Source organism: Pelobates fuscus, chromosome 1, assembly GCF_036172605.1.
Source record: "Pelobates fuscus isolate aPelFus1 chromosome 1, aPelFus1.pri, whole genome shotgun sequence".
NCBI classification, from domain to species: domain Eukaryota; kingdom Metazoa; phylum Chordata; class Amphibia; order Anura; family Pelobatidae; genus Pelobates; species Pelobates fuscus.
Window position 1 is genome coordinate 308,005,575 of NC_086317.1, and position 27,846 is coordinate 308,033,420.

Below are 27,846 nucleotides of genomic sequence, written 5' to 3' on the forward strand. Positions count from 1 at the left end.
GATAAGAGATCAGAAGTGCAACTCTTTAACCAGGTGGATAAGGTAACATAAGGAAATGCCCTGTTTGTAGAATCCAGTATTGTGAGATCTGAAGGCGATTGAACTGCATTCCATTAAATAAGTAGATATAGAAGAACCACATTCATAAATATACACTCTGACAAACCCCTCGTTTTTAATCTCTTCCTTAGTCCAACATTCTGGAATCTACTTGCCCACATATGTGTATTGAATCTCCCTTGCATATTCACACACCACTTTTACAGATCTTCACTTCAAATTTCTTTGGTCATCCACACACTTTTTCCAATGTGCCTTAGTTCTTTTGTCTCATCAATGCAAAGTTGCTAAATCCACATTCACATGGCTATGCTAGCTTTCAATAATTTTCATTTCCTTAAAGGAACACTGTAGCACTGAAACATTAGGAATACAAATCTGTATTCCCAATGCTACCGCCCTGATGCACCTTATCAATTAGTCAAATCAAATAAATTACTCTGTTATTTTCTCTGGACCAATCCAATACTTTTCATAGAAAAGCACTGGGGACCTTATGTGTATGCGTGGTTCTTACCAAGATGTACCTAAGATTCTGACAACAATGATTCTCTTTGGACGATAATGACAAAACTGCGCATGCGCGCGTGACATCTCTATTTTATGGCATCAGAGTCAGGGAGAGAAATTCCTGTCTCTCATACCCAGAGGGGCTGGAAGTGGCTTGAATCTGTGCTTCCAATCCCTCTAATTAGTGAACTGAATGGGATGGGGGGGCACGACTCCAGTCACTATAACAACTTCAATAAAATGATGTTGTTAAAGTGACTACAGTGCCCCTTTAAGGACCAATGAAAGAATACTTTTCTAAAAACAAACCAGCCTTTAACCCCTTAAGGACCAAACTTCTGGAATAAAAGGGAATCATTACATGTCACACATGTCATGTGTCCTTAAGGGGTTAAACATTCCACACTAGCATGATATGTCCCATTCATTTTAATGTAGCAAAACGGTATTGGCCATACTTTACTCTGATACTGGGCTTCTCCTGCTGGACAAAACAAGATGCAGGCAGGGCCTGGACTTAGAATAAAAGGGAGCCTTGGAAAAAAATATGCCAGCTCTATAATTAGTAAGTATGTTGTGCAGGTATACAGGTAGAAAGATATAACATGTCAATTTGTTTCTCCATTATTAAGGATTGCTCTCACAGGACTTTATTCTAAGGGGAACAGAATGCACTCATCGTTTCAGTCCCATTGCCTTGTCAACTTGTAAAAAGCCTGGTAATGGGACTCAAATGTTGACTCTATGTAATTGCACTTCTGCTTAAAATAAAGTAGTTATTTTGTTTATTCTTAAAGAGACACTCCAGACTCCTAAAACACATGTGCTCGCTGACGTGCTTTAGTGGTTACCTGCATGTCCCTCTTGTTACATACTCATAAACAACTAACATTAGTGATGCCAATAGCCTCATGCCCCCCTTATCTCTATATCCTTCTCCCCCCAGCTCCATCTCCATCTCCTTCTCTCCACCCAGCTCCATCTTAATCTCTCCCCAATGCCTAATTTCCCACTCTCCCCAGCTTCATCTCCCTCTTCCCTCTATCTCTCTCCCTCCAGCTCCATTCCCCTCTCTCCCCTCCACCCACCCCTTTGCCCTCCATCTCCCTCAGCTTTATCTTCCTTTTGCCCCTCCTTCAAAATAAAGAACATCAAAAATAGGTATCCATTATATTTTGTTCTAGTATATAAATATTCCACCCAGCATATATAATTTACATGACTACATACACATAGAATTCTATAGTTACGTGCCTTTTGTGTCATATTTGTAATTTGCATTTCTTTCCAACTCCATCTCCCTCTCTCCCCCCAGCTCCATCTTCATTTTGCCCCTCAGACCTTCCCTCCAACTCCATCCCCATCTCCCTCTTTCACCTCCAGCTCTATTTCCCTCTTCTCCCTCGCTCCCTTTTCAGCTCCATCTTTCTCTGTCCTCAAAGCTTCATCTCCCTCTCTCCAGAAGCAAAATGGTTAGCCCACATACCCTAGTGGTCCAGTGCCCCTGCCAGCTGGGAGCTCCACCATTTCTTACCCTCCTAAACAAACAGCTCCCACGTGGTGTGTATATGATGATACCTTAAATGTAATTTCCTTCTCTCTCCCTAGTAGTTTCCTGATAGATTGCAGTTTGAAGAAGCTGGTCGATGTAGGCAGGCAAGTAAAGACCAGTTCTCTCACAGATACAGATCTTGGGTGAGCTCTCATAAATGATTGCAGGTGATGCCCAATTTCAGCATTGTGAAGCACTTGGCACCTATGCTGAGCTCTCTCCCCCCCATAAATGTGGCTACGCAAAGCAGCCCAGGCTACAGTGGCGCACCAGGAGATTTCCCGGTATCCAGGTGGGCCAGTCTGGCCCTGGACACAGAGGATGCAGATGTCGATGCCTGGACAGTCCAAGATAAATTGTCAAACCATGCTAAAACTGTTTGACGTCTTAGCATTGAAGGGCACCATAACCACTACAGTGTCTATTCTATAAGATTCTTGATTGTTGACTTTTTGATTCATTCAGAACTGTCAAAAGAATGAACAACTCACTGCTGGGAGCCCCATTACAACAGATATATCAGTCTCTTATTACTACCACTTAATAAGCTGCAACATATTAATTCTTATATTTAATCTACACAAATTCACACAGTATCTTATTGAATTGTTATTTCATCACATTTGTGCACATGTGCAGCAAAAACAAAGAAGAATATCAAAAATATGTATCCATTATATTTTGTTTTAGTATATATTATTAAACCCAGCATATAGAATTTACATCACTACATACACATAGAATTCTATAGTTATGTGCCTTTTGTGTCATATTTGTAATTTGTATTTGTTTGTAATTGCACCATATGTTCAAAGTTCCATTTGAACAGTTTCTCAAGAAGGTAGCATTTCCCAACATTTATCCGTAATTGTACACCAACTTCTGCATCACAAAATGAGTAATGCCATATATATGTTAAAACTCCTCACCCCACTTCTTACACCCCAACAATGATACCTCTTTTCAAAAGGCTTTGTCAGGTTTTCTAGTTATGTAAACAATACATTTACATTAAGCAGCCTTTGGATGAAGTCATTGTTCAGTCTTTGCATGAAGTCATTGTTTATTCTTAAATAAGGAACTGTCACGGAAATATTTATGTTTTAGCATATAGTAAAATACACTGCCTTGTAAAGATTTAACTGTTTTATATGCTTAGTTAGTAAGTTATTAATGGTGTTTGTGTTTCCCTCCCTTCCCTCACTCTTTGAATCAGTGGCGTGCACATGACCTATGGGGCCCCGTTGCGAAAATTGATCCGTGGGCCCCCCCTGCGCGCTTACTCTGCGCGGGCTGGGGCCACAACACATGGCGGCGGGCACCTGGTCGCAGGGGTTGCAGGGCTGCGACCGCGGTATGTACGCCAGTGCATGCAGATGCACACACACTTAAAGGACCACTACAGACACCCAGATCACATCAGCTCAATGAAGTGGTCTGGGTGCCAGGTCCCTCTAGTGTTAACCCTGCAGCAGAAAGCATAGCAGTCCAGCCTCTAGTGGCTGTCTCACTGACAGCCGCCAGAGGAGCTTCCGCGATTCTAAGACACTGAATGTCCATAGGAAAGCACTGAGTAATGCTATCCTATGGGCGGTTTGAATGCGCGCACGGCTCTTGCCGTGCATGCGCATTCGGAGCTGAGAGGCGGAGGGATCCCCAGCGCCAAGGGAGTCCGGCGCTGGAGAAAGGTAAGTGCTGAAGACACACACACACACTCTCACGAACAGACGCATACACACTAGCTAACAGACACACACATTTACTGACAGAGACACACTCAGCGATAGACATACATACACACGCACTCACTTACAAAACATGCACTCTCACTGACAAACACACACTCACTAACAGACATCAAACAGACTCACTAACACACACACAAACACACTCAGTAACACACACTCACTGACAATCACTAGCAGACACACTCACTGACACTCACTAGCAGACACACACACTAACACTCACACTAACACTCACAGTAACACTTACACACACACTAACACTTACACACACAGTAACACTAACACACACAGTAACACACACACTAACACTCACAGTAACACTAACATACACTCTCACACACTAACACATGTTTTTTTTTAATTTAATCCCCCCAGCCTCCTTACCTTTTGGAGTGCTGAGGGGATTCCCTGGGGTCCAGTGGTGCTGCTGGGCTCCTGGGGGGCCGGTCACCCGGCAGGCAGGCGGGTGGGCGCGTGAGGGAGCACTCTCCCCTGAGTGCTTCTTGTTCAACTCCCTCGCGCGCCGCGTAGGGATGCCGGCGCCGGAAGATGACGTCATCTTCCGGCTTCGGTATCAGTGCGCGAGGGAGCTGAAGAGGAAGCACTCAGGGGAGAGTGCTCCCTCGCGCGCCTGCCCGCCTGCCTGCCGGGTGTCAGCAGGGCCAGCCTCGGGGGGCCCGGAGGTGGCCGGCTCCTGGGCCCAGTGCGTACATACCGGGTCGCAGTGGCGGCCGGGCCCCCTGGTGGGCCGGGCCCGGTCGCAGCCGCGACCCCTGCGACCCTGGTATGTACGCCACTGCTTTGAATATACTGTTGAAGAAAGTCAGTGAATACAAGACACTGATACAGGCGACCCTGCGGTCGTAAGGGTCGCAGCTGTTACTGGGCCTGTCACTCCACAGGGCCCGGCCGCAGCTGCGATCCCTGCGACCATGGGCCGCCGGCATTACTGCTCTGCTACCCTCCTGCCGAACTCTGTGAGTAGGGTGGCCGAGCAGCACAGGCTGACACAAAGTGCTTACTGAGAGAGTACTTCCGTCAGATGGGTACCTTGGCAGCCACTGAGCAGGTATAGGGGGGGCTAGGGACGGGGAAGGAATAGGACACATGTAGGGGCTGAGGGGAATGAGACACCTGGAATGGGTGTAGGGGGGGATTGAGACACCTCAAGGAGCAGGGAGAGGCAGGGGATTTTTTCCCCCGGAGGGCCCCATGGTTTCTAGTTACACCTCTGCCATCTACCTTTATTTTTTTTACAGTTTACATTGGAGCCAGGAGCCACCGGCTATCATTTATAAAAATCTCTACTCATTGTCATTGTTAAAATATACCAAGGGAGCATTTGTTGGTTGATAGTCCCCTTTAAGAGAAGAACTGTAACATCTTAACAAATGTAAGTTTGTCATGTATGAAAAATAAAATAAAATTTAGATAGCCACGCTGCTGTATTTAGCATTATCCTGGAACTGTGTGCCTCAATTTTGGCCCCTGTCACCCATTGTTATAAACTCTGCCTTTTGCACCTATCTGTAAACATAGACAGAGAACTCAAATACATGAAAATAACCAGAATCCATCAATGCAGTAAGTGCCCTGACAGTGCCAGGACAGAACTATGTCAATTTAAAAGAAAATGAAGCTACACGTGAAAAAAAAAGGTAGGCAAGTTCTGGTTATTTTCAATGTTTTATTAAAAGATGTAATTTACGGTTTTCCTTTTAAAAACAAAAAAATCTCACATGAGTCAGTGTATTCTTTAGGCATAACATTGTATAGTTAGTATATGCTGAGTTAGCTCCCCCAGCGCACTACATTTAAAAAGAAAGAGTTTTAAAGTAAGTGTTTCTCAAATATCTTGTCAGTCCTATAGGGTTCTGGGATAACACCTAGAAAATAGTCTATTGATAATTAATACTATTATTAATTTATTAGTACGGTATTAATTATTCAGGAATAAAAAAAAAAAAGGAAAACTAACAGGAAATATTATTACCCAGTGGAATTGACATGATACATTTTATTGGGTTTATTTTTGTTGCTTTGTTTTTTTCAGGTTGTATACATCTATAATTTGTACGGCATTAGTGTTACCAACACGTGTGTGCCATCTGTCTGCATATTAGTTTTTTTACATTATTCACAATGCCAGGAAACCCCCTCCTATCCGATACAGAAAGTTTATTGGTGTGCGATATGACCTTGATAATGCCTTTGGTTTCAAATGAACAGTCATAGAAGATGACAATCATCTATCACCTCTCCAGTGTTGACAGCCCAGTAATTCAGGTTTATAAGATAGAAACAATAGCATCATTGACTTTTGTTTTTAGAAAGTTTACACGGTTTATAACATGCAACACAGGTTTGCACTAGGTCTGATCTGGGCAGTTTTCTGCCGGTATTTATACAAATAATGCACATTGAGTCACACTCAAAAAGTATGCGAAAGGTGTGTTTCTCAAGGAGCTTACCCAAAATTGAGAATTGTGTAAAATGTTATTCAAAATCAACTTACAACAATTTCCCAGGGAAAATTACAAGTTTACCAGTATGATTTTTTTTTACATGTTATATTTTGTGTAAAACTGCTTCTCTTTTTATCTTTATTTGACATATACCCATTTCATCTTTTTTGGAAACTGGCTAGATTATTTCATTATTTATTTATTCTATACGATACTTTGTTACCTTTTTGCTTAATTCAGAATTAGAGGTTACGTAGGTGAAGGCATAGTCTAAATTTTAATAAAGACAGGAGGCAAATATTTGATTTAAATCCTTTACTGTAACCACCGTGACCACCCAGTAACAAACAAAAGGTTAATGAAATGGCAGAATACCTGATGTGGCATTATGGAGGCAGGCAGCACTCCTCCTCCAGCAATCTTGGAGCAGGCCCCGGGGAGAGAGCGCAGATAAGCGGACAAGGGCACATGTAGGAGTGTGGGGATAGATACAGGGGAGGGACTTGGGAAGTGTGCATGGGAGGGGTTAGGCTTAATGTAAGTTAGTGTAGGGGCGGTCTTACCTCAGTGCCACTTGGGTTACGGGCCAGCAAACAGCTTTCTGTCCTCCAGCTCCTGTTTGCCTGGGCCTGCAGATTGACACTGCTTGAGGTGATGGATATTGAGGCGATCCTGTCGTCCCTCAGGGCTGCTGCTGCGCTTGATGGTGGCCGGCAACTGAGGGAGCAATTCCAACGCATTAGTGGAGGTATGGCTGCCGGAGTGGGCACCCCCCGTGGCCTACACTCCCCTGGAGCATCCCCTGCGGTCTCCCCTTCTGCCCCTCATGCGGTCCCTGCCCCTGGGGGCCGCACCAGCACTGGCAGGCGTTCCTGTCCGCCTGCCAGGCTGTCTCCTGACACCACTCCTTGGGCCCGGTTGAGGAGCAGGAGCCCGGGCTCAAGGCCTCGCCAGAACCGCGTGTCTGGAGCTTGCTATTGGAAGCCGGAATCTGCGGCCTACTGCGGCCGCGCGGGTGGCACGGCCTTCAGCCACGAGGCCTGCCACCTCCGCGCGGCCTGCGCCATCCTCAGCCGCCCGCAGCTACTACCAGGCTGCCGCGCGGCCTACTTTTCCTCCCCCATCTTCACCAGCCCGGCCGCCGTTGGAGGATCGCGGGCCGGGTGCAGTGGGCGGCGGATCAAGTCCTCCGGGCGGCGGGCGGCCACCCGGCAGCGGTCCAGGTCCCCCCGTGGCCGGCGGGGGGGTAGGGCGGTGAGTGGGCCCTCGCGGGCCGTGCAGGGTACCGTGGTACTGCCGTTGAGGGTCAGGGGGGGGTCCCCTTGCCCATTGGGAGCCTCCTCTGACAGTGAGGAAGGCTCCCAGGGCTCAGTCTCTCCTGTCCCCCCTTCTTCCCCTGTTTCTTCGGTGGCTGGTTCCAGGGGGCCCAGCTTAGCCTTGGCTGGGCCCCCTGGTCCCCCTTCCGCCTTCCCAGTGTCCTCTGTCCCCCCCCTTTTCTGGTGGGTCTGCCCCTTCTATTCCTGCCTTCCCCTCCCCTCTGTTTCTTCCCCCCTTTGGCTTCCTCCTCTCTATTGTCCTCCCTCCCCTCTGCCTTGTCTGGGCCCCTCCCCCCCTGCAGGTCACTTACCTTGGCCATCTCCTCAGGGGCATGGGCTCACGTCTGCTCTGCTGCTTTCTTCACAGGATACTGCTGCAGTTCATGGATCCGTCCAGCAGGTGGCGCCTGGAACACTGCTGATGTCTTCTGCGGCTGCTGGAAATGCTGATTCTTTGCCTTCTGTGAGCGCAGCGCCGGGCTTGGATCGCCAGTCTGCGACCGGTAAGTACTTTGTTCCCTCTGCTTCTGGCGCTGCGAGTCCCGGGTGGGGGGGGGGTTCCTCTCGGGTCTTAGGGTTTTATTGGATCAGTGGGAGGGGGGGATGGCGGTTAGTGGGGGTGCTTCGGTGGACAGTCAACTCCGGTCGGCTTGGTCCCCAGCCCTGCTCCCTCCTACTGCTCAGGCTTCTCCCCCTCCTGGGCCTCTCCTCGGGATGGGGGGGCGGTACGGTGCCCCTGGGTTCCCCAGCACCCGCGGTGGCCAGTGTGGGCGCTGCCTCGGTTGATGCTGGTCTCGAAGGGGGGGTCCCAGACGTGGTGCGGGGTGCGGCTTACATGTGCTGGTCTGGCCCTCTGGGCTTGCACTTGAAGCAGGAAACGAAGGAGAAACTTTGGAAAGGGGAATTTGTGGAGATATTTTCTCTCCTGCCACTGGAGGAAGCTCCTCCCGTGGCGGACAAGGACAGTAAGGAGTCGGAAAAGGATAGGGAGAAGTACCGTTTCCGCAAGATTCCCAAGACCTTTGGGAACTGGATTCGGGCGTTCTCTATTTTAGCCAGCGTGGTTGGGGAAAAGTTTCCCCACAAGTGCTCCGCGCTGTTCTGTTATCAGGACACGATCTGGAACGCTTGTCGCACCTATGGGGGGCTGGGTTGGTGGAGATACGACGAGCAGTTTCGACAGCGGCTGGCAGTGCGTCCCTCGCTGTCATGGGATCAGATGGATATCGGCCTCTGGCTTTCCATCATGACTCGGCCAGCCCCTCAGCAAACTCGTAAACGCGATGCGCCCGTGGCTCGACCTTTATAGGAATCGGGCCGCGGCGCGGATCCTGGTGGAGGGTTTTGAGCAAGGTTTTTGGATCCCGTTCTCTGAGCGCCCTCCGCTGCTCTCCGTACGCAACCTCAAATCGGTGCAGGCTTTCCCTCAGGTGGTACAGGAGAAATTGGATAAGGAGGTCTCATTGGGGCGGATGGCCGGCCCTTTCTCCTCCCCACCGATGGCTAATCTGCAGGTTTCTCCTTTGGGTGTGGTGCCTAAGAAGGATCCCGGGAAGTATCGTTTGATTCACCATTTGTCGTACCCTCGAGGGGGTTCGGTGAATGACGACATTTCCGCTGAGCTTTGTAGGGTCTCCTATGCTTCCTTCGATGCGGCGGTTTGCATGGTTAGGGCGGCAGGCCCGGGGGCGTTGCTGGCTAAGGCGGATGTGGAATCCGCTTTCCGGCTGCTCCCGGTGCATCCGGAGTGCCATCATCTCTTGGGGTGCGCCTTTGAGGGTCAGTTTTTTGTGGACATGTGCCTCCCTATGGGTTGCTCGCTGTCCTGTTTCTATTTTGAGTGCTTTAGCACTTTTCTGGAATGGGTGGTACGGAGGGAAGCTGGGGTCTCCTCCCTCCTGCACTACCTCAACGATTTCCTGTGTGTGGGTCCAGCGGGATCACACGTCTGTGCCCTCCTGCTGCGGGTTCTCGGGGAAGTGTTTCCCGCCCACCCACCCCTTTTTTTCTTTAGTTTCAGTCAGTCACAGCTAGGCGGGGGTATGTCCTTGCCAATCAAGTTTGAAGGGTTATGTCTAAGGATGGACTAAGTTTTTATGTTTTTCAGGTCTCAACCTCCCCTGCTTAAAAGGTTAAACATTAGGTTGCCTGAGGTATCGTGCCCATCGAGCGTGGATAAGGTCGGCTGATGGCGGGCATTGGAAGGATTTTTTATGACGAGGGGGGAGGTGAGAGGAAGTGGTGATTAGGAACCACTGGATGATTATTGGCAAGGACGGTTGGGTCTCTGCATAGCACGTTTTGTTATTATATGTATATATGTTAATTTATGATTATTTATTTCTAACAGAAAGAAGAGTTTAATAAATAAAGTTATGGATGTGTTATGCAGTAATTTATTTATGTTTTAAGAAATGCTGTGGCCTGTTCATCCATACTAAGTTGTCTGTCGTTACTGTTTTTTTTTTATTGGGGTTATCTATGTTATGTGGTATCGTAATTCCCCACTACGTACATACATGTAACTACGCCCCTTTTGTGACGCGATGCGTACACTTTGTTGCCATGACATAATTAATGTCACAGTAGCACGGATTCAATGACCTCTCACACATTGGGGGCCTGGCTATAAACCTAATGAGCCACATTATACATAGCTTGCTGATGCTAGGTTCTATGCCCTGTTGTGGTTCCTTGTTGGTCCCTTTTGTGACGTGATGCGTACACTTTGTTGCCATGACATAATTGATGTCACAGTAGCACGGATTCAATTACCTCTCACATATTGGGGGCCTGGCTATAAACCTAATGAGCCACATCATACATAGCTTGCTGATGCTAGGTTCTATGCCCTGTTGTGGTTCCTTGTTGGTCCCAATAGCGAATATATATTACTGTCTTTTTTGGGTTTTCCTGACTACTGTACTTTCTGGTATGCTAGACCCGGCTTTTTGTCCTTCAAATTCTTGATTTCGGGCTCCCGCGTATCTGGCTTGTCTTTTGATCATTATCTGTCTAGTTACGTACAGCCTGGCCGCTCTAAGGGCCGGTAATATGCAATATTATACCATCTTGAGGTTTACATACTGGTTTAATAAGTCAGAAAAAATCAGGTTAAAGACAAGGAAATAAGACCTCTAACAATCTTTCTTGGACAGACAGGAGTCGACGAAAAAGAAGAAGATCAACGAACCTTAATGAAGGAAAAAAAACAACCATCACTGAACTTGTTGTCCATTGGAAGTCAAAAGAACAACCACTTGAAGCAAACGGCATAAGAAAACCCTGAAATTAAAAATGTAAAAATAGGCATCCTTGTAATTGCAATACAATGTTCAACAAGCACCAATATCAACCAAAACTGCATAACGAAGTATCCAAACATTAGTACGATGACGAACTTAGATCATAACACAAATTACACAGTAATAAGGTTGACCAATAGAAGTAAATGACCAATGAAAAAACAAACAAACAAGCAATGTTCACAAAGGGTAAGGGGTTGGGTAATTCATTTAAACTTATTAAAATTTAGTCTATACTATATGTGCATTTTTAATGCTTGGGCAGGATTGTGAAATAAAAATAAGAACAAGGATGGAAATTAAAGGAATATAGTATATTTGAAAAAGAGCGTCCAGCCTGAAAAGTCAAAGAGGCAGCTGTCCCACATACAGTGAGGGAAATATAGTATTTGATCCCCTTCGCTGATTTTGAACGTTTGCCCACTGAAAAAGAAATGACACGTCTATAAGTTTAATGGTATGTGTATTTTAACAGTGAGAGACAGAATAACAAAAAAAAATCCAGAAAAAATGCATGTCAAAAATGTTATGAATTGATTTGCGTGTCAATGAGTGAAATAAGTATTTGATCCGCTATCAATCAGCAAGATTTCTGACTCCCAGGTGTCTTTTATACAGGTAACAGGCTGAGATTAGGAGCACTCTCTTAAAGGGATTCCAAACTCTCCACCATGGCGAAGACCAAAGAGCTGTCCAAGGATGTCAGGGACAACATTGTAGACCTACACAAGGCTGGATTGGGCTATAAGACCATCGCCAAACAGCTTGATGAGAAGATGACAACAGTTGGTGCGATTATTCGCAAATGGAATTAATACAAATTAACTGTCAGTGTCCCTCGGTCTGGTGCTCCATGTAAAATCTCGCCTCATGGAGTTTCAATGATCATGGGAACGGTGAGGAATCAGCCCAGAACTACATGGGAGGATCTTGTTAATGATCTCAAGGCAGCTGGGATCATAGTCACTAAGAAAACAATTGGTAACACACTACACCATGAAGGTCTGAAATACTGCAGCGCCCGCAAGGTCCCCCTGCTCAAGAAATCACATGTACAGGCCCATCTAAAGTTTGCCAATAAACATCTGAATAGTTCAGAGGAGAACTGGGTGAAAGTGTTGTGGTCAGATGAGACCAAAATCAAGCTCTCTGGCATAAACTTGCCGTGTTTAGAGGAGGAGGAATGCTGCCAGTGACCCAATGCCATCTTAACAGCATTATAGGCCCCCGGGCAAAGCAGTGCACTGTGGCCCTGCCTACAAAACCACTCACAGAAATAAAAATCTAAATTATCGATAAAATTAAGCTCATATATATTGGTACCTCTAACAAATGCAATGCATACATACACACACACACATTTCTGAATACACACAGACTGCTGAATACACACAGACACACTGCTGAGTACACACACACTGACTGCTAAGTACACACAGAGACTGCTGAGTACACACAGGCTAACTGCTGAGTACACACACACACGGACTGCTAATTACACACAGACTGCAGTGAGGGATGCAGTGTGTGTGTGAGGGGTACAGCGTGTGTGTGAGGGGATGCAGTGTGTGTGTGTGTGTGAGTGGGTGCAGTATCTGAGGGGGTGTACTGTGTGTATGTGAGGGAGTGCCGCATGTGAGGGGGTGTAGTGTGTGTTTAAAGGGGGTACAGTATGTGACTTGCACAGTCTTCCATAAACACTTCATGTAAAGAGAGCCCTATTTAGGCCTTTATTGCAAGTTCTGTTTAATTAAGATTTTCGGATCTCCTGCTATGTTAATAGCTTGCTAGACCCTGCAAGAGCCTCCTGTATGTGATTAAAGTTCAATTTAGAGATTGAGATACAATTATTTAAGGTAAATTACATCTGTTTGAAAGTGAAACCAGTTTTTTTTTCATGCAGGCTCTGTCAATCATAGTCAGGGGAGGTGTGGCTAGGGCTGCATAAACAGAAACAAAGTGATTTAACTCCTAAATGACAGTGAATTGAGTAGTGAGATTGCAGGGGAATGATCTATACACTAAAACTGCTTTATTTAGCTAAAGTAATTTAGGTGACTATAGTGTTCCTTTAACACTAAACACCCTATATAATCTAACTTTGATGACCGGTGATGTCAGGGCCCTCAAGGGCTTAAATGTCTCCTGAGAACTGCAAGATATGGGACTGAGCTGGTTCCCAGGCCAGACTATAATGACTATACATGGTGCCCCTCAATTTGTTAGCAAACAGTTGCTGGGTTAGGCGAGTCATCATCAGAGCCGCAGGTCATTTTGCCAGGGCATATGATGTCACAACGTCCATCCATTAGAACAATTTATAGCATGCACAACATGGGTATATTTAAACGTGTGGGTTTCTGGCAATGGGTCTGTGAATGTGTATATGTATCTTGTTTGCCTAGTACTTTGCATGGGCAGAAATAGTTTTCTGTGTTTTGGCAGTCAAGCTGCTGAAACATGCCCTGCTACCACAATTGCTTAACTGGATACACTGTGCATCACTGCCCCAGGAAGCACCCCAGTGGCCAACTGAAGAGTGACCACTGGTGGTGACCATAGGGAGCAATGTAAACATTGCCTTTTCTCTAAAAAGCCAATGTTTACAGCAAAAAGGCAGCAGGGACTGAGTATATTCACCAGAACAACTACATTAAGCTGTAGTTGTTCTGGTTACTATAGTATCAATTTAAAGGCTTACTCCAAGCACCATGACCAGTGCAGTGACTTGAAATTGTCATAGCATTTTTTTGTTCAATTTATAGTCTTTATTGTTTTTTTTCACATTACAATTCATCTATCTATCTATCATCTATCACAACTTTGATATTCGCTCAATCCATTGTTCATTTTCATCATGATATGATCTATATATACCCATCTCCATCCTAATCTGAAAGACCAACTGTTCTTTAACTTCTGACCAGCAATGAGCTGTGACCATCTTCCAGTTTCTGTCCACTAGCCATTTAGGAGCAATCCGAAAATTAATAATTATTAAAGAATGCGAACCAAAATTTTTATACAGGTTTATGTGAAGTAAAACAACTAAGGTTCAAATTTCAAGGATTTCTTAAGTAATTTTTTTTTTTTTTTTTTTTTTTTTTATATATCATGTTTCAGAATAATTAAAGCAGTTGACAATCCCGGAAAACAATTGATGTTGTGAAACACCTGTGTTAATAAAATATTACTTTTAATGAAATAGTAAAATATTATCCAACAACTGTATATAATAATACAGCAATAAGGTACTCTAGAGTATCAATAAAAAAGAAAAAAACACAACTATACATAACAAAAGAAGAAAATGGAACTGAAAAATTCACACATTAAAAATATCTTGTCGTGTGACACATGGAACTGGAAATGCCCTAAGTAAATCTCCTAAGGGCTGGGTGCCAGTACATGTGTTAAAAAGAAGGTAAAAAAGTACATGTGTTAAAAAGAAGGTATACTGGAATGGAGTTCCAATGATGTGGATAAAGTGGCATACAGGACCACGTCAATATACAGGTGATACTCGAAAAATTAGAATATCGTGCAAAAGTTAGTTTATTTCAGTAATGCAACGTAAAAGGGGAAACTAATATATGAGATAGACGCATCACTTGCAAAGCAGATGATTATGGCTTACATCTCATGAAAACCCCAAATCCACAATCTCAGTAAATTAGAATATTGTGAAAAGGTGCAATATTCTAGGCTCACAGTGTCCCACTCTAATCAGCTAAGTAAGCCATAACACCTGCAAAGGGTTTCTAAGCCTTTAAATGGTCTCTCAGTCTGGTTCAGTAGGCATCACAATCATGGGGAAGACTGCTGACCTGACAGTTAGGCAGAAAACCATCATTAACACCCTCTATAAGGAGAGAAAGCCTCAAAAGGTAATTGCGAAGGAAGTTGGATGTTCCCAAAGTGCTGTATCAAAGCACATTAATAGAAAGTTATATGGAAGAGAAAAGTATGGAAGAAAAAAGGATGACCGCAGCCTGGAGAGGATTGTCAGGAAAAGGACATTCAAAAGTGTTGGGGACTTTCACAAGGAGTGGACTGAGGCTGGAGTCAGTACACCAAGAGCCACCACACACAGACGGATCCTGGACATGGGCTTCAGATGTCGTATTTCTCTTGTCAAGCCGCTCCTGAATAAGAAACAACGTCAGAAGTGTCTTACCTGTGCTAAAGAAAAACAGACCTGGTCTGTTGCTCAGTGGTCCAAAGTCCTCTTTTCTGATGAGAGCAACTTTTGCATCTCATTTGGAAACCAAGGACCCACAGTCTGAAAGAAGAATGGAAAGGCACACACTGCAAGATGCTTGAAGTGGTGGCCCCCTCATCGCTGGTCCGGCATTCCGGTATCCATGACAACACGATAGAACATGACACCACACTACCTACGGTCACAGAGCTACTGCATAGCCCCTTAATGGAGAACGGGAAGCAGACACGCGGAGAGCGGGGCACCCGACGGGCACCATTAATAAAAGGCGTAGAGTCACTGGGACCCACCACACATGACCAGAAATGAGAACTACCGAACCATGCACACACCCCGTAAATACCAGGGACCCAGGTGACAATCCTCCCGGACACATCAGACTGACTCTCAGGAGAGGGGTGACTTGGATGCCAGCGCGACGGGTCGGGGTGCGCGGAATATGTGCCCACGATTTGTACACGGGGAGACAGAGCCGTGGACAGGGGGAGGGGGGGCGGGGGAGAGAGGCATCCAACGCAACCTAAAAAACTATCCTAAAGGCCCCAGACGGGGAACAGAATGCGTGCAGAACCAACTGCAAACTTTAACGGGTTTGTTCACCAGACACAACATCCATCAAACCTGGGAAAAGGGCCCTACTTGGAGGAACACATCTCACAATCCTAGCAAACTCACACTGCCCGCAACACACCACACAGTGGGCACACCAGATGAGCTCATAAAGATACACTCACGGAACTCATAGAACCACATACAAGGATCAGCCCAATAAAAAAAAAACTACAAATCTTCTCGCACAACACATAAAGTTATTCAAACAACATAAAATAAAGCTAATAATCACAACCATAGTGTCACATAACAAAACTAAAAACAACTCTAAGGCATGAATCAGCCCATATTAGAGATGCGACTATGCCCTATACTACGAGTGTTCATATACCTTGCTTGCTAGCAAACATGATAACCCATCATGAAATATAGGATACCCACTTCAATTCCACGTTATGTCACCTGCATGTTGAGATATCTAGATACCTCAATTGCACCGTTTTCCTAGTCCCACCTATGGATCCCTATCAGCTTGGTTGCTTAATTTATGATATAGGAGATGTGAGTCTCCTAATTAACACCATGTTCATAGACCTGCATGTCTAACCTCTGCATAGATGACTGATAACTGCCTGTTCGAGACGAATATGAGACCTGCGAGTCTCAACTTTCTGCAGTGACATAATACCTTATGACAAAACAATAAAATTATATTTAAAAAAAAGAAGTCCAGTGTCAAGTTTCTAAGGTCTGTGTTGATTTAAAGGCTTACTCCAAGCACCATGACCAGTGCAGTGACTTGAAATTGTCATAGCATTTTTTTGTTCAATTTATAGTCTTTATTGTTTTTTTTCACATTACAATTCATCTATCTATCTATCATCTATCACAACTTTGATATTCGCTCAATCCATTGTTCATTTTCATCATGATATGATCTATATATACCCATCTCCATCCTAATCTGAAAGACCAACTGTTCTTTAACTTCTGACCAGCAATGAGCTGTGACCATCTTCCAGTTTCTGTCCACTAGCCATTTAGGAGCAATCCGAAAATTAATAATTATTAAAGAATGCGAACCAAAATTTTTATACAGGTTTATGTGAAGTAAAACAACTAAGGTTCAAATTTCAAGGATTTCTTAAGTAATTTTTTTTTTTTTTTTTTTTTTTTTATATATCATGTTTCAGAATAATTAAAGCAGTTGACAATCCCGGAAAACAATTGATGTTGTGAAACACCTGTGTTAATAAAATATTACTTTTAATGAAATAGTAAAATATTATCCAACAACTGTATATAATAATACAGCAATAAGGTACTCTAGAGTATCAATAAAAAAGAAAAAAACACAACTATACATAACAAAAGAAGAAAATGGAACTGAAAAATTCACACATTAAAAATATCTTGTCGTGTGACACATGGAACTGGAAATGCCCTAAGTAAATCTCCTAAGGGCTGGGTGCCAGTACATGTGTTAAAAAGAAGGTAAAAAAGTACATGTGTTAAAAAGAAGGTATACTGGAATGGAGTTCCAATGATGTGGATAAAGTGGCATACAGGACCACGTCAATATACAGGTGATACTCGAAAAATTAGAATATCGTGCAAAAGTTAGTTTATTTCAGTAATGCAACGTAAAAGGGGAAACTAATATATGAGATAGACGCATCACTTGCAAAGCAGATGATTATGGCTTACATCTCATGAAAACCCCAAATCCACAATCTCAGTAAATTAGAATATTGTGAAAAGGTGCAATATTCTAGGCTCACAGTGTCCCACTCTAATCAGCTAAGTAAGCCATAACACCTGCAAAGGGTTTCTAAGCCTTTAAATGGTCTCTCAGTCTGGTTCAGTAGGCATCACAATCATGGGGAAGACTGCTGACCTGACAGTTAGGCAGAAAACCATCATTAACACCCTCTATAAGGAGAGAAAGCCTCAAAAGGTAATTGCGAAGGAAGTTGGATGTTCCCAAAGTGCTGTATCAAAGCACATTAATAGAAAGTTATATGGAAGAGAAAAGTATGGAAGAAAAAAGGATGACCGCAGCCTGGAGAGGATTGTCAGGAAAAGGACATTCAAAAGTGTTGGGGACTTTCACAAGGAGTGGACTGAGGCTGGAGTCAGTACACCAAGAGCCACCACACACAGACGGATCCTGGACATGGGCTTCAGATGTCGTATTTCTCTTGTCAAGCCGCTCCTGAATAAGAAACAACGTCAGAAGTGTCTTACCTGTGCTAAAGAAAAACAGACCTGGTCTGTTGCTCAGTGGTCCAAAGTCCTCTTTTCTGATGAGAGCAACTTTTGCATCTCATTTGGAAACCAAGGACCCACAGTCTGAAAGAAGAATGGAAAGGCACACACTGCAAGATGCTTGAAGTGGTGGCCCCCTCATCGCTGGTCCGGCATTCCGGTATCCATGACAACACGATAGAACATGACACCACACTACCTACGGTCACAGAGCTACTGCATAGCCCCTTAATGGAGAACGGGAAGCAGACACGCGGAGAGCGGGGCACCCGACGGGCACCATTAATAAAAGGCGTAGAGTCACTGGGACCCACCACACATGACCAGAAATGAGAACTACCGAACCATGCACACACCCCGTAAATACCAGGGACCCAGGTGACAATCCTCCCGGACACATCAGACTGACTCTCAGGAGAGGGGTGACTTGGATGCCAGCGCGACGGGTCGGGGTGCGCGGAATATGTGCCCACGATTTGTACACGGGGAGACAGAGCCGTGGACAGGGGGAGGGGGGGCGGGGGAGAGAGGCATCCAACGCAACCTAAAAAACTATCCTAAAGGCCCCAGACGGGGAACAGAATGCGTGCAGAACCAACTGCAAACTTTAACGGGTTTGTTCACCAGACACAACATCCATCAAACCTGGGAAAAGGGCCCTACTTGGAGGAACACATCTCACAATCCTAGCAAACTCACACTGCCCGCAACACACCACACAGTGGGCACACCAGATGAGCTCATAAAGATACACTCACGGAACTCATAGAACCACATACAAGGATCAGCCCAATAAAAAAAAAACTACAAATCTTCTCGCACAACACATAAAGTTATTCAAACAACATAAAATAAAGCTAATAATCACAACCATAGTGTCACATAACAAAACTAAAAACAACTCTAAGGCATGAATCAGCCCATATTAGAGATGCGACTATGCCCTATACTACGAGTGTTCATATACCTTGCTTGCTAGCAAACATGATAACCCATCATGAAATATAGGATACCCACTTCAATTCCACGTTATGTCACCTGCATGTTGAGATATCTAGATACCTCAATTGCACCGTTTTCCTAGTCCCACCTATGGATCCCTATCAGCTTGGTTGCTTAATTTATGATATAGGAGATGTGAGTCTCCTAATTAACACCATGTTCATAGACCTGCATGTCTAACCTCTGCATAGATGACTGATAACTGCCTGTTCGAGACGAATATGAGACCTGCGAGTCTCAACTTTCTGCAGTGACATAATACCTTATGACAAAACAATAAAATTATATTTAAAAAAAAGAAGTCCAGTGTCAAGTTTCTAAGGTCTGTGTTGATTTGGGGAGCCACGTCATCTGCTGGTGTTGGTCCACTGTGCTTCATTAAGTCAAGGGTCAACACAGCCGTCTACCAGGAGATTTTGGAGCACTTCATGCTTCCTTCTGCAGACAAGCTTTATGGGGATAAAAATGAAAGAATGAGACAGCGCTTAATTAACTTATAGGCAGCAACCTTAAAAGGAATCCCTCAAACCCTTTAAAATAAGACAAGTAAAAACAATATAAAAGGCTGCGCCACAATCAGTAATAAAAAGTCCAGTAAAAAGGAAAAAAGTCCAAATATTTTATCCTTACAAATGGTCTTTGGTGGTGAGGTCTTCTACTCTTGTAGTGGATCCACTTTATATGAAAGATAAAAAGAGAGAAGGACAACCAATGGTGCAGTATGTACAATTCAAATGTGGACGTAAAGGAGTAATAGTATTAAACTCACATTTGCCAGAGCTAATAACCAGCTCTGGGGTGAAGCGCATACAGCGGTTTAATCCCCACTTATGGGATATAAATGGATTCCTCTCCGTCAATGTTGTCCAATTCTCGGATAAAAAGAGACAACCAATAGCGCTCACTGTATGGTGATATTAATAAAAGAATAAAAGAATGTACTTACAAGACAAGAGCAGACCAACTGCTCTGTGATGACAGCGTGGGTGGATTTATCCCCACCTAAGGATTTCTTTTAGTACAGGAAACTTCCAGAGATGTTTTTCAAAGGTTTTATATAAAACCAATAAAAGGTGAATAAAATAATACTAAAAAGCCAGGGTAAAAAAGGTTATGTGTCTATAAAAAAGGTAATTGGCACAATAAAATGACCAAAAATACTTTAATATATATATAAAAGAACAAAATATTAAATATCCATAACGCGTTTCATCAAAAAGACTTTTTCAAATGGAATAACAGTGATACCTGGCTAATAGGTGTTATATAAGAACATAATTAATTCAAATTTGGCGCCAAAAATTGGAACATCCAATCAGAAATGAGAACAAAATTAAAACATAAAAATGCATAAATAACTCAATAGATACATAGATAATAATACTATTACATGATTCTGATACATTAAAATCTAAAACGAGGGTGAGAAAGTGTGTTTTGAAATGATTTAAAATAGTCACATGACCTTTCGGCACTTCTGCGTTTCGGAAGTAAACCGCAATGCCGCATGGGAATTGTAGTAAAAATAGCTGCAAATGGCGGTCACATAAAATATATCGGATATATGTATATGTAAGAAGCTGAGAACTATACATGACGGAAAAATTATTGAAATAGGAAAACGAGCAGGGGAAATGGAATAAAAATAGCTAAAAATAGGTTACATGATGTTCGGCACTTCCGCAAATCGGAAGTTTGAGCCGAAATGAATGTTGGGAAATGTAGTTAACCAACAAAATAGCAGCTAAATATAATACAACAAATCTGGCTAGGCTAATCTGAAACCAAATGGGAAAAGTAGAATACATAATGTAAAGCAAATAAAAATCCATAATAAGAAATAAAAAAAAGCAAATAAAAATCCATAATTTAAAGAAAAAAGAGGGGGATAAAAGTCCATAATATAAAAAAAGAAGGAACCATTTTAAACATATAAATAAATAAATGAATAAAACAGTATTAATATTATTAAAATCCCAGTATAAAATGCATTTATATTAAATAACCATACAAACATATATTTAAAGGTACAGGCATCAATTTTCATAAAAAAGTTATGTAAATCAAAATCTGCATTCAGACCATGGGGTATAAGAGTCTGGAGTTTATACACCCATTCCATCTCTGTTTTTCCAAGTATCTTTTTTATGTCACCTCCACGCCAAGGGATAGAACATTTTTTTATACCAATACATTTTAATAGACGTGGATCTCTGTTATGCATAATAAAATGTTTGGATACTGTATGGTTCAAGTATCCATTTTTAATATTTCTGCAATGTTCGCTCAGTCTTATTTTTAAGCACCTGGTGGTCATCCTCACATATTGGAGGCCACATGGGCACTCGAGCAGATAAATAACATTTTTCGTATTACAACATATAAAATCATAAATATTATAAACTTTTTTGGTCCTATTTGACATGAAATTTATAACTTTAGATGGATTAGAGTGATCTGTAGTTTTACATACAATGCATTGTTTACATCTATAAAAACCTTTCATTTGAGGGAAAAAAGATACATTTTTGTAAGGGGATTTTTTAGTAAAATTTGTGGTTAAAATAGATTTAAAATTAGGTGCTCCTCTAAAAACAATATTTGGGTTAGTGGGTATGATAGGGTTAAGTATCTCATCATGTTTGAGTATATGCCAATGTTTTCTTATTATTTTTTTAACATCATTACTTTTATTATTAAAATTAAAAATAACTGGAAGTGAAATTGATTCGTTGTTTTCTTTATTTTTATACATCAGAAGTTCTTTTTGTTCTTTTTGTTTTACTATACTAATTGTGGTGTTTAGATCGGGTTCTGATTTGTGGTGATTATTTGATTAGTGATGGCATCGCTCTGTAAAATTGGCCATCTCTAATGGGTTCCCAGCCAGTGTCAAATCTGGCAAGGAATCTAGCTGTGTTTTCCACTGTAGTAATGGACAAAGAATCTTCTTTGTTTCTAACTTTTTACACTTGATTAAAGACCCTTTTAAGAAGTGTCCCTGGGTACCCCTTTTCCAGGAAGAAAGTCCTTAATGTGTTGGCCTCTTTGATAAAGTCATCGTCATTGGTGCAGTCCCTGCGAGCCCTTAGATATTGCCCGTAGGGAATGCTTCTTTTGAAGGGGTCAGGGTGGTAACTGTGCCAATTTAGAAAACCATTGGTAGCTGTTGTTTTTTTTTTTTTTTTAACAGATTGGTAGCTGTTTTGTGGTCTGGTTGGATTTGTACTGTTAGATCTAAAAATTCCAAAGATTTATCCCCAAAGACTTATGTCAACTGGAGTCCAATATTGTTAGCATTGAGAGAGTCAACCCATGTATCGAACGATGATTTGTGGCCCTCCCATAGACAAATTACATTGTCTATGTAACAGTACCAGCTTTTAATGTTAGTCTTGAAGGTAGACCGAGGATATACAAATAGTTTTTCCCTCCATGCCAGATATAAATTGGCGTAGGTGGGGGCACAACATGTACCCATAGCTGTTCCCCAACGTTTGAAGATAGATTTTGCCATTAAATGTGAAATAACTGTGCTTCAATATGAAGGTGAGTTACTCAATGATAAAGGTACAGAATGGGATGCTGAAGGTTTCATATTCTGTCATGAGGTCAAGACATGCCTTTAAGCCCACCTCGTGGGGAATATTTGAGTAGAGGGCAACCACATCCAGACTGGCCAGATGTTAAATTATAAGTGAAGGTCATCTGGGTGAGTTTAATGATGGCTGAATTGGTATCTTGGATGAAGGAAGGTGATTATCAACAAAAATACTACAGTTCTCAGTGAGGGAACCATTACCCGTAATTATCGGGCGTCCCAGAGGTTTTTGCGGGTTTTGTGCATTTTTGGTAAACATATTAAGTTGTTCTCTAGAGCCTCTGAAAAAAGTTGGTGCAAACTGTTTACAATGTTAGCAGTGGGATCACTTGCAAGCAATTGATACCCTTCTTGATCATTAAGGTGTACCATACACATTTCAATGTATTGGGAACGGCCAATAAACACTATGTTTCCCCCTTTGTGAGAGGGTTTAATGATAAGATCATTGTCAGTAGATAGTTCTCCTAAAGCTCTTAGTTCATACTTTGATAAGTTGTCCTGTTTGGTGACTTGATTTTTAGTGAGATTTTCTATCTTTTTACAGACTAACTTAATAAACATATTAATGTGCGAAAAGTCACTGAGAGGAGGAGTGAATGTGCTTTTTGGCTTTGTCTGTTTTTGGATCAGGACTATCTTGTTCATCTAGTAGTGATTTTAAACGTTGTAATTATTGGTAATCCGATGGGTCCAGACCTAGGTGTTTCTCTATCTGCTCTTTTTATGTGAAAATAATGCAAGGCCAATTTTCTACCAAAAAGATGGAGGTCTTTAATCCATTCAAAACAATCAAAGTTACGAGTGGGGACAAAAGAAAGTTCATGTTCCAATACCATTTTGTGCTTTTTTTGTAATTCAAAATGTGATATGTTAATGATCTGGTTGTGGTTGGTGGTTACTGTCGTTGACTCTTGTATACCCATTGTCTGTCTCTAAATTGGATCGGCGGAGGGTGCTGTTGGGAGCTCTGATCTAAAAAAGAGGCAGAGGGGACTGAAAATGACACACTTCTAGGGGGACTTAAAATTCCCCTAGTTTTTTTTTTTTCTAGAGTTGTCTGATTTAGAACTATCAGTATCACTACCACTTTTGAATATTTGAGAATCTGATATGTATTGGGGTGAGAAGAGGTAGGGGTTGCTCTGCTACTGTTCCTATTTTTGCATTTGCGAAAAAGTGAGTCGGGCAATTATAGGCCAGTAAGCCTTACTTCAGTAGTGGGGAAAGTAATGGAAACCATGTTAAAGAATTGCATTGTTGAACATCTAAAAACACATGGATTTCAAGATCAGAGACAACATTTACTTCAGGGAGATCGTGCCAAACTAATCTTATTGATTTTTTAGATAAGGTAACTCACATAATAGATCAGGGTGGTGCAGTAGACATTGCTTACCTAGATTTCAGCAAGGCTGTTGCACATTGAAGGTTTATCAATAAACTGCAATCTTTAAGTTTGGATTCCAATATTATTAAATGAGTTAGGTAGTGGCGGAGTGACGGGCAACAAAGAGTTGTAGTATATTCAATGGAGTATATTCAAAGCATGGTCTTGTTACCAGTGGGGTACCTCAGGGATCTGTACTTGGACCCATTCTCTTTAATATTTTAAATATTGATATTGATTGATAGTGATATTGCAGAATGTTTTGATGGTAAGGTATGTCAGTCTTTTTGCTGATGATACTAAGATTTGCAACATGGTTGATGTTCCAGGAGGGATAAGCCTAATGGCAAATTATTTAGATCAGCCAGAAAAATGGTCAGAGCTGTGGCAGCTCACATTTAATGTGGATAAGTGCATCTTGGACGTAGAAACCCAAGGGCAGATTATAGAATATTTGACAGAGTCCTAACCTCAACATCTGAGGAAAGGGATTTAGGGGTAATTATTTCAGAAGACTTAAAGGTAGGCAGACAATGTAATAGAGCAGCAGGAAATGCTAGCAAAATGCTTGGTTGTATGGAGAGAGGTATTAACAGTAGAAAGAGGGTGCTTATGCCATTGTACAGAACACTGGTGAGACCTCACTTGGAGTATTGTACGCAGTGCTGGAGATCGTATCACCAGAAAGATATTGCTAGGGATGTGCATGGGCAAAAAATTTGGTTTAGTTCGGCACTTCCGAAATTCGTGACTTCGGCAATTTGGGACTTTGGCACTTTGGGACATCAGGACTTCGGCACTTTGGCACTTCCCTAAGTATAACCCTAATTCTTAACCCTACCTCTACCCCTAACCTAACCCTACCCTAACCCTGACCCTAACCCTACCCCTAACCTAACCCTATCCCTAGCCCCAACCCTAACCCTAAACCTAACCCTACCCCAAACCCCCAACCCTAACCCTAACATAACCCCAACCCTAACCCTAACCTAACCCCCAACCCTAACGGATCTCAAACAATTAATGTAAAATAAAAAAAAGATTTTTTTAAATTTCTTATTTTAGCTTCCTTTGAATAGTACATTATGGTGTTATTGCCTGTGGCAGCAAACGCGTTAGTAATAGTTAGTATAGTTAGTATTGTTGCCTTTACACTTTAAATAAGTTTGCTTTAGTGACTCCCAGTGAAATTTAACACGACAACATTAAGTGCAAAGAATAATGAACTTAACCGGCAATTATTACTGTGCAGTTTCTGTTGCTATTTAGGTATAGCTTAAATGGTACTGAACAGTGAATGAATGGCATTAAAGAAACCTGTAGTTCCTGATTTTCTTTTCTTTTTTTTGAGGGGTGTAGCAAGATCACAAAATCAAAGCCACTGTTGTGATCTGCATAATGTCAAATGTAATAATAAACAGGTATACTGTTTTAACTTGTTTAATTTGAAAGGTGGGCTTGAATGTTTTAGTTAGTAGGGTGGAGTACAGAGAACTGGGACAATTAGAGGATTAAATACATTTTACAATTTGGGGCACATTCTGTCTGTTTAGCTCTTACTAGGATTTTGTCAGTCTCCTAACTTTGGGAGCGTCATTGGAATAAGCCCAACAATCAAGTAGTCTTACAAAGGGAAACTGTCACTTCCCAGAACATCTAACATTGTTTGCTTACCACTTATATTTATCAAATATGTTTTTATGAAGTCTCAGTTTCAAATGAAATTAAACGTAAAAATCCACACATCTATCATTTAACTGGATGCCACCATCTTGAATTTGTTCCAATAATCTATAGAAACACTGCCCATTTCTGAATTTGAACATAATGGATGAGAAGAAACTGAAACATTATCTATAAATATAGTCACATTCACTTTTATGTTTGCAGCAGTTTTGTGCACATGCACTATTTTCTTATGTATAAAACCATTGCTCGACTTTGTGTCCGTCTTTTATGTAATACTTCAACATAATTGTTTTCTCTGACACTTTTTATTCCTCATTCAGATTTCTCGGTCTCTTTTTTTCCCTGATGATTTTACCAATGATTATTTACAAAATAAGACAGGTGATAATATCACTTGGAGAAAAAGATACATTCGCAATTTAAAGGATTTCAAATTCCTTAACCCCTTAAGGACAGAGCTTCGGAAGCTTGTCTTTCACTTTATGACAACGGCATTTTTTGCATTTTTTGTTGTTTGCGTTCAACTGCAATTTGCATTTGACTAATTTATTGCACCGACGCATATTATATACCGTTTTTTAAAGGACAGAAAGGGCTTTCATTTGATGTAACATATATATATATAAATGCTTATTTATTATAAAAAAATACAGAAAAATGCAAAAAAAATGAAAAATGTTGATTTTTTTTACAGTTTTTGCAATAATAATGTGTGCCTAATTAGTGCAGGTTAAAGAAAGTAATTAAAAATAAATTCATTTAGTTGTTCTGATTTACAGAATATATAATATGTCTGGGATTTTCAGTTTTTTTTTGGTAGTTACAGGTCACAAAGCACAAGGAGTAAAATAAACTTTTAATATGGAGCGATTTTAGAATTTGGTATGTTTGTCTTGTAAGCTTTATAGCCATAAAAGAAAACAAAATTGCCACACAAAAGTATATATTTATATAAAGTAGACACCACAGGCTATTTACCTAAGGTTGTTTTGACACTTTCTACGTAGCCATTTTACCGCCAACCTCTGCTAAATATTGGAGTAAAATTGTGTTTTTTGGGGGTTTTCGTACACAAACTTATAACAAAGAACTTCTCATGTGTATTTTGTAAAGTTGGTGTGTGCTATTCCTGTACAAAGTTTTATTATGTGTTCAGTTACTTCTGCTGAGTACAACAGTACCCCCATTGTATGTCTTTGGCAATATTTGGTGAAGCTACAGTGCCATATAGGAGACCTGTCCTTTTCAGTATTCACAGTAGAATTTTGAGAGATGGATTTAATGAACCTATGCTTCCATTTGGGGTATTATAACAGTTTGACTGTTCAAAAAAACCCCACAAAGGCCTACCATTTGTAAAAGTAGACACTCCAGGGTATTTCATAAGGTGCATATTGTGCCTTAACATGCCCCCATTTTTTTACCATTACATGCCAAAGTATGTGGTAAAAAATAATTTTGTGCATTTTTTACATACGGATTGCATTTTTGCTGGGCATTTTGTATATTTCATATGTGCCACTAAGTTCAAACCCCCCAAATTATGCTCAGCTAAGTCTTCTGAGTAAAAGGACACCCCCATTGTATGTCTATGGCACTATTTCGTGAAGCTACAGTGCCATATAGGAGACCAAGCCAAATCAGTTTTTACCGAACTTTGAATTTTGACGCCGGGCCTAAGTGCAATTTCCAAGCATCTTCGCAGGTTTTAAATTCAAACTACCCCACAAAGGCCTACCATTTCTTAAAGTAGACACCCCAGGGTATTTCAAAAGGCATATTTTGAACCTTAGCGTGGGATCATTTTTCCGCTAGCGTGTACCAGGTGTAGTGGTAATAAGCGTTTTTTTTCTGCCTTTTTGACACACAAAGTGAGTTGGCACAGTATATTTTGCAAACCATATGTGTACTACCACTGTATAATACTTCATATGTTGCTCAGCTATGTCTGCTGAGTACAAAAATACCCCCGAATGTACTTTTGCCAGGTATATGAGGACATCGGAGGGGCACATTTGGGACACAGCCATTCCATTTTTTTTTTCCAACTTTCAATTTTTACGCTGTGCCCATGTCCCATTTTAGAGTATTTTACCAGGCTATATAATCCAAATACCCCATAAAGCCATACCATTTCTTAAAGAAGACATCCCAGGGTATTTCAAA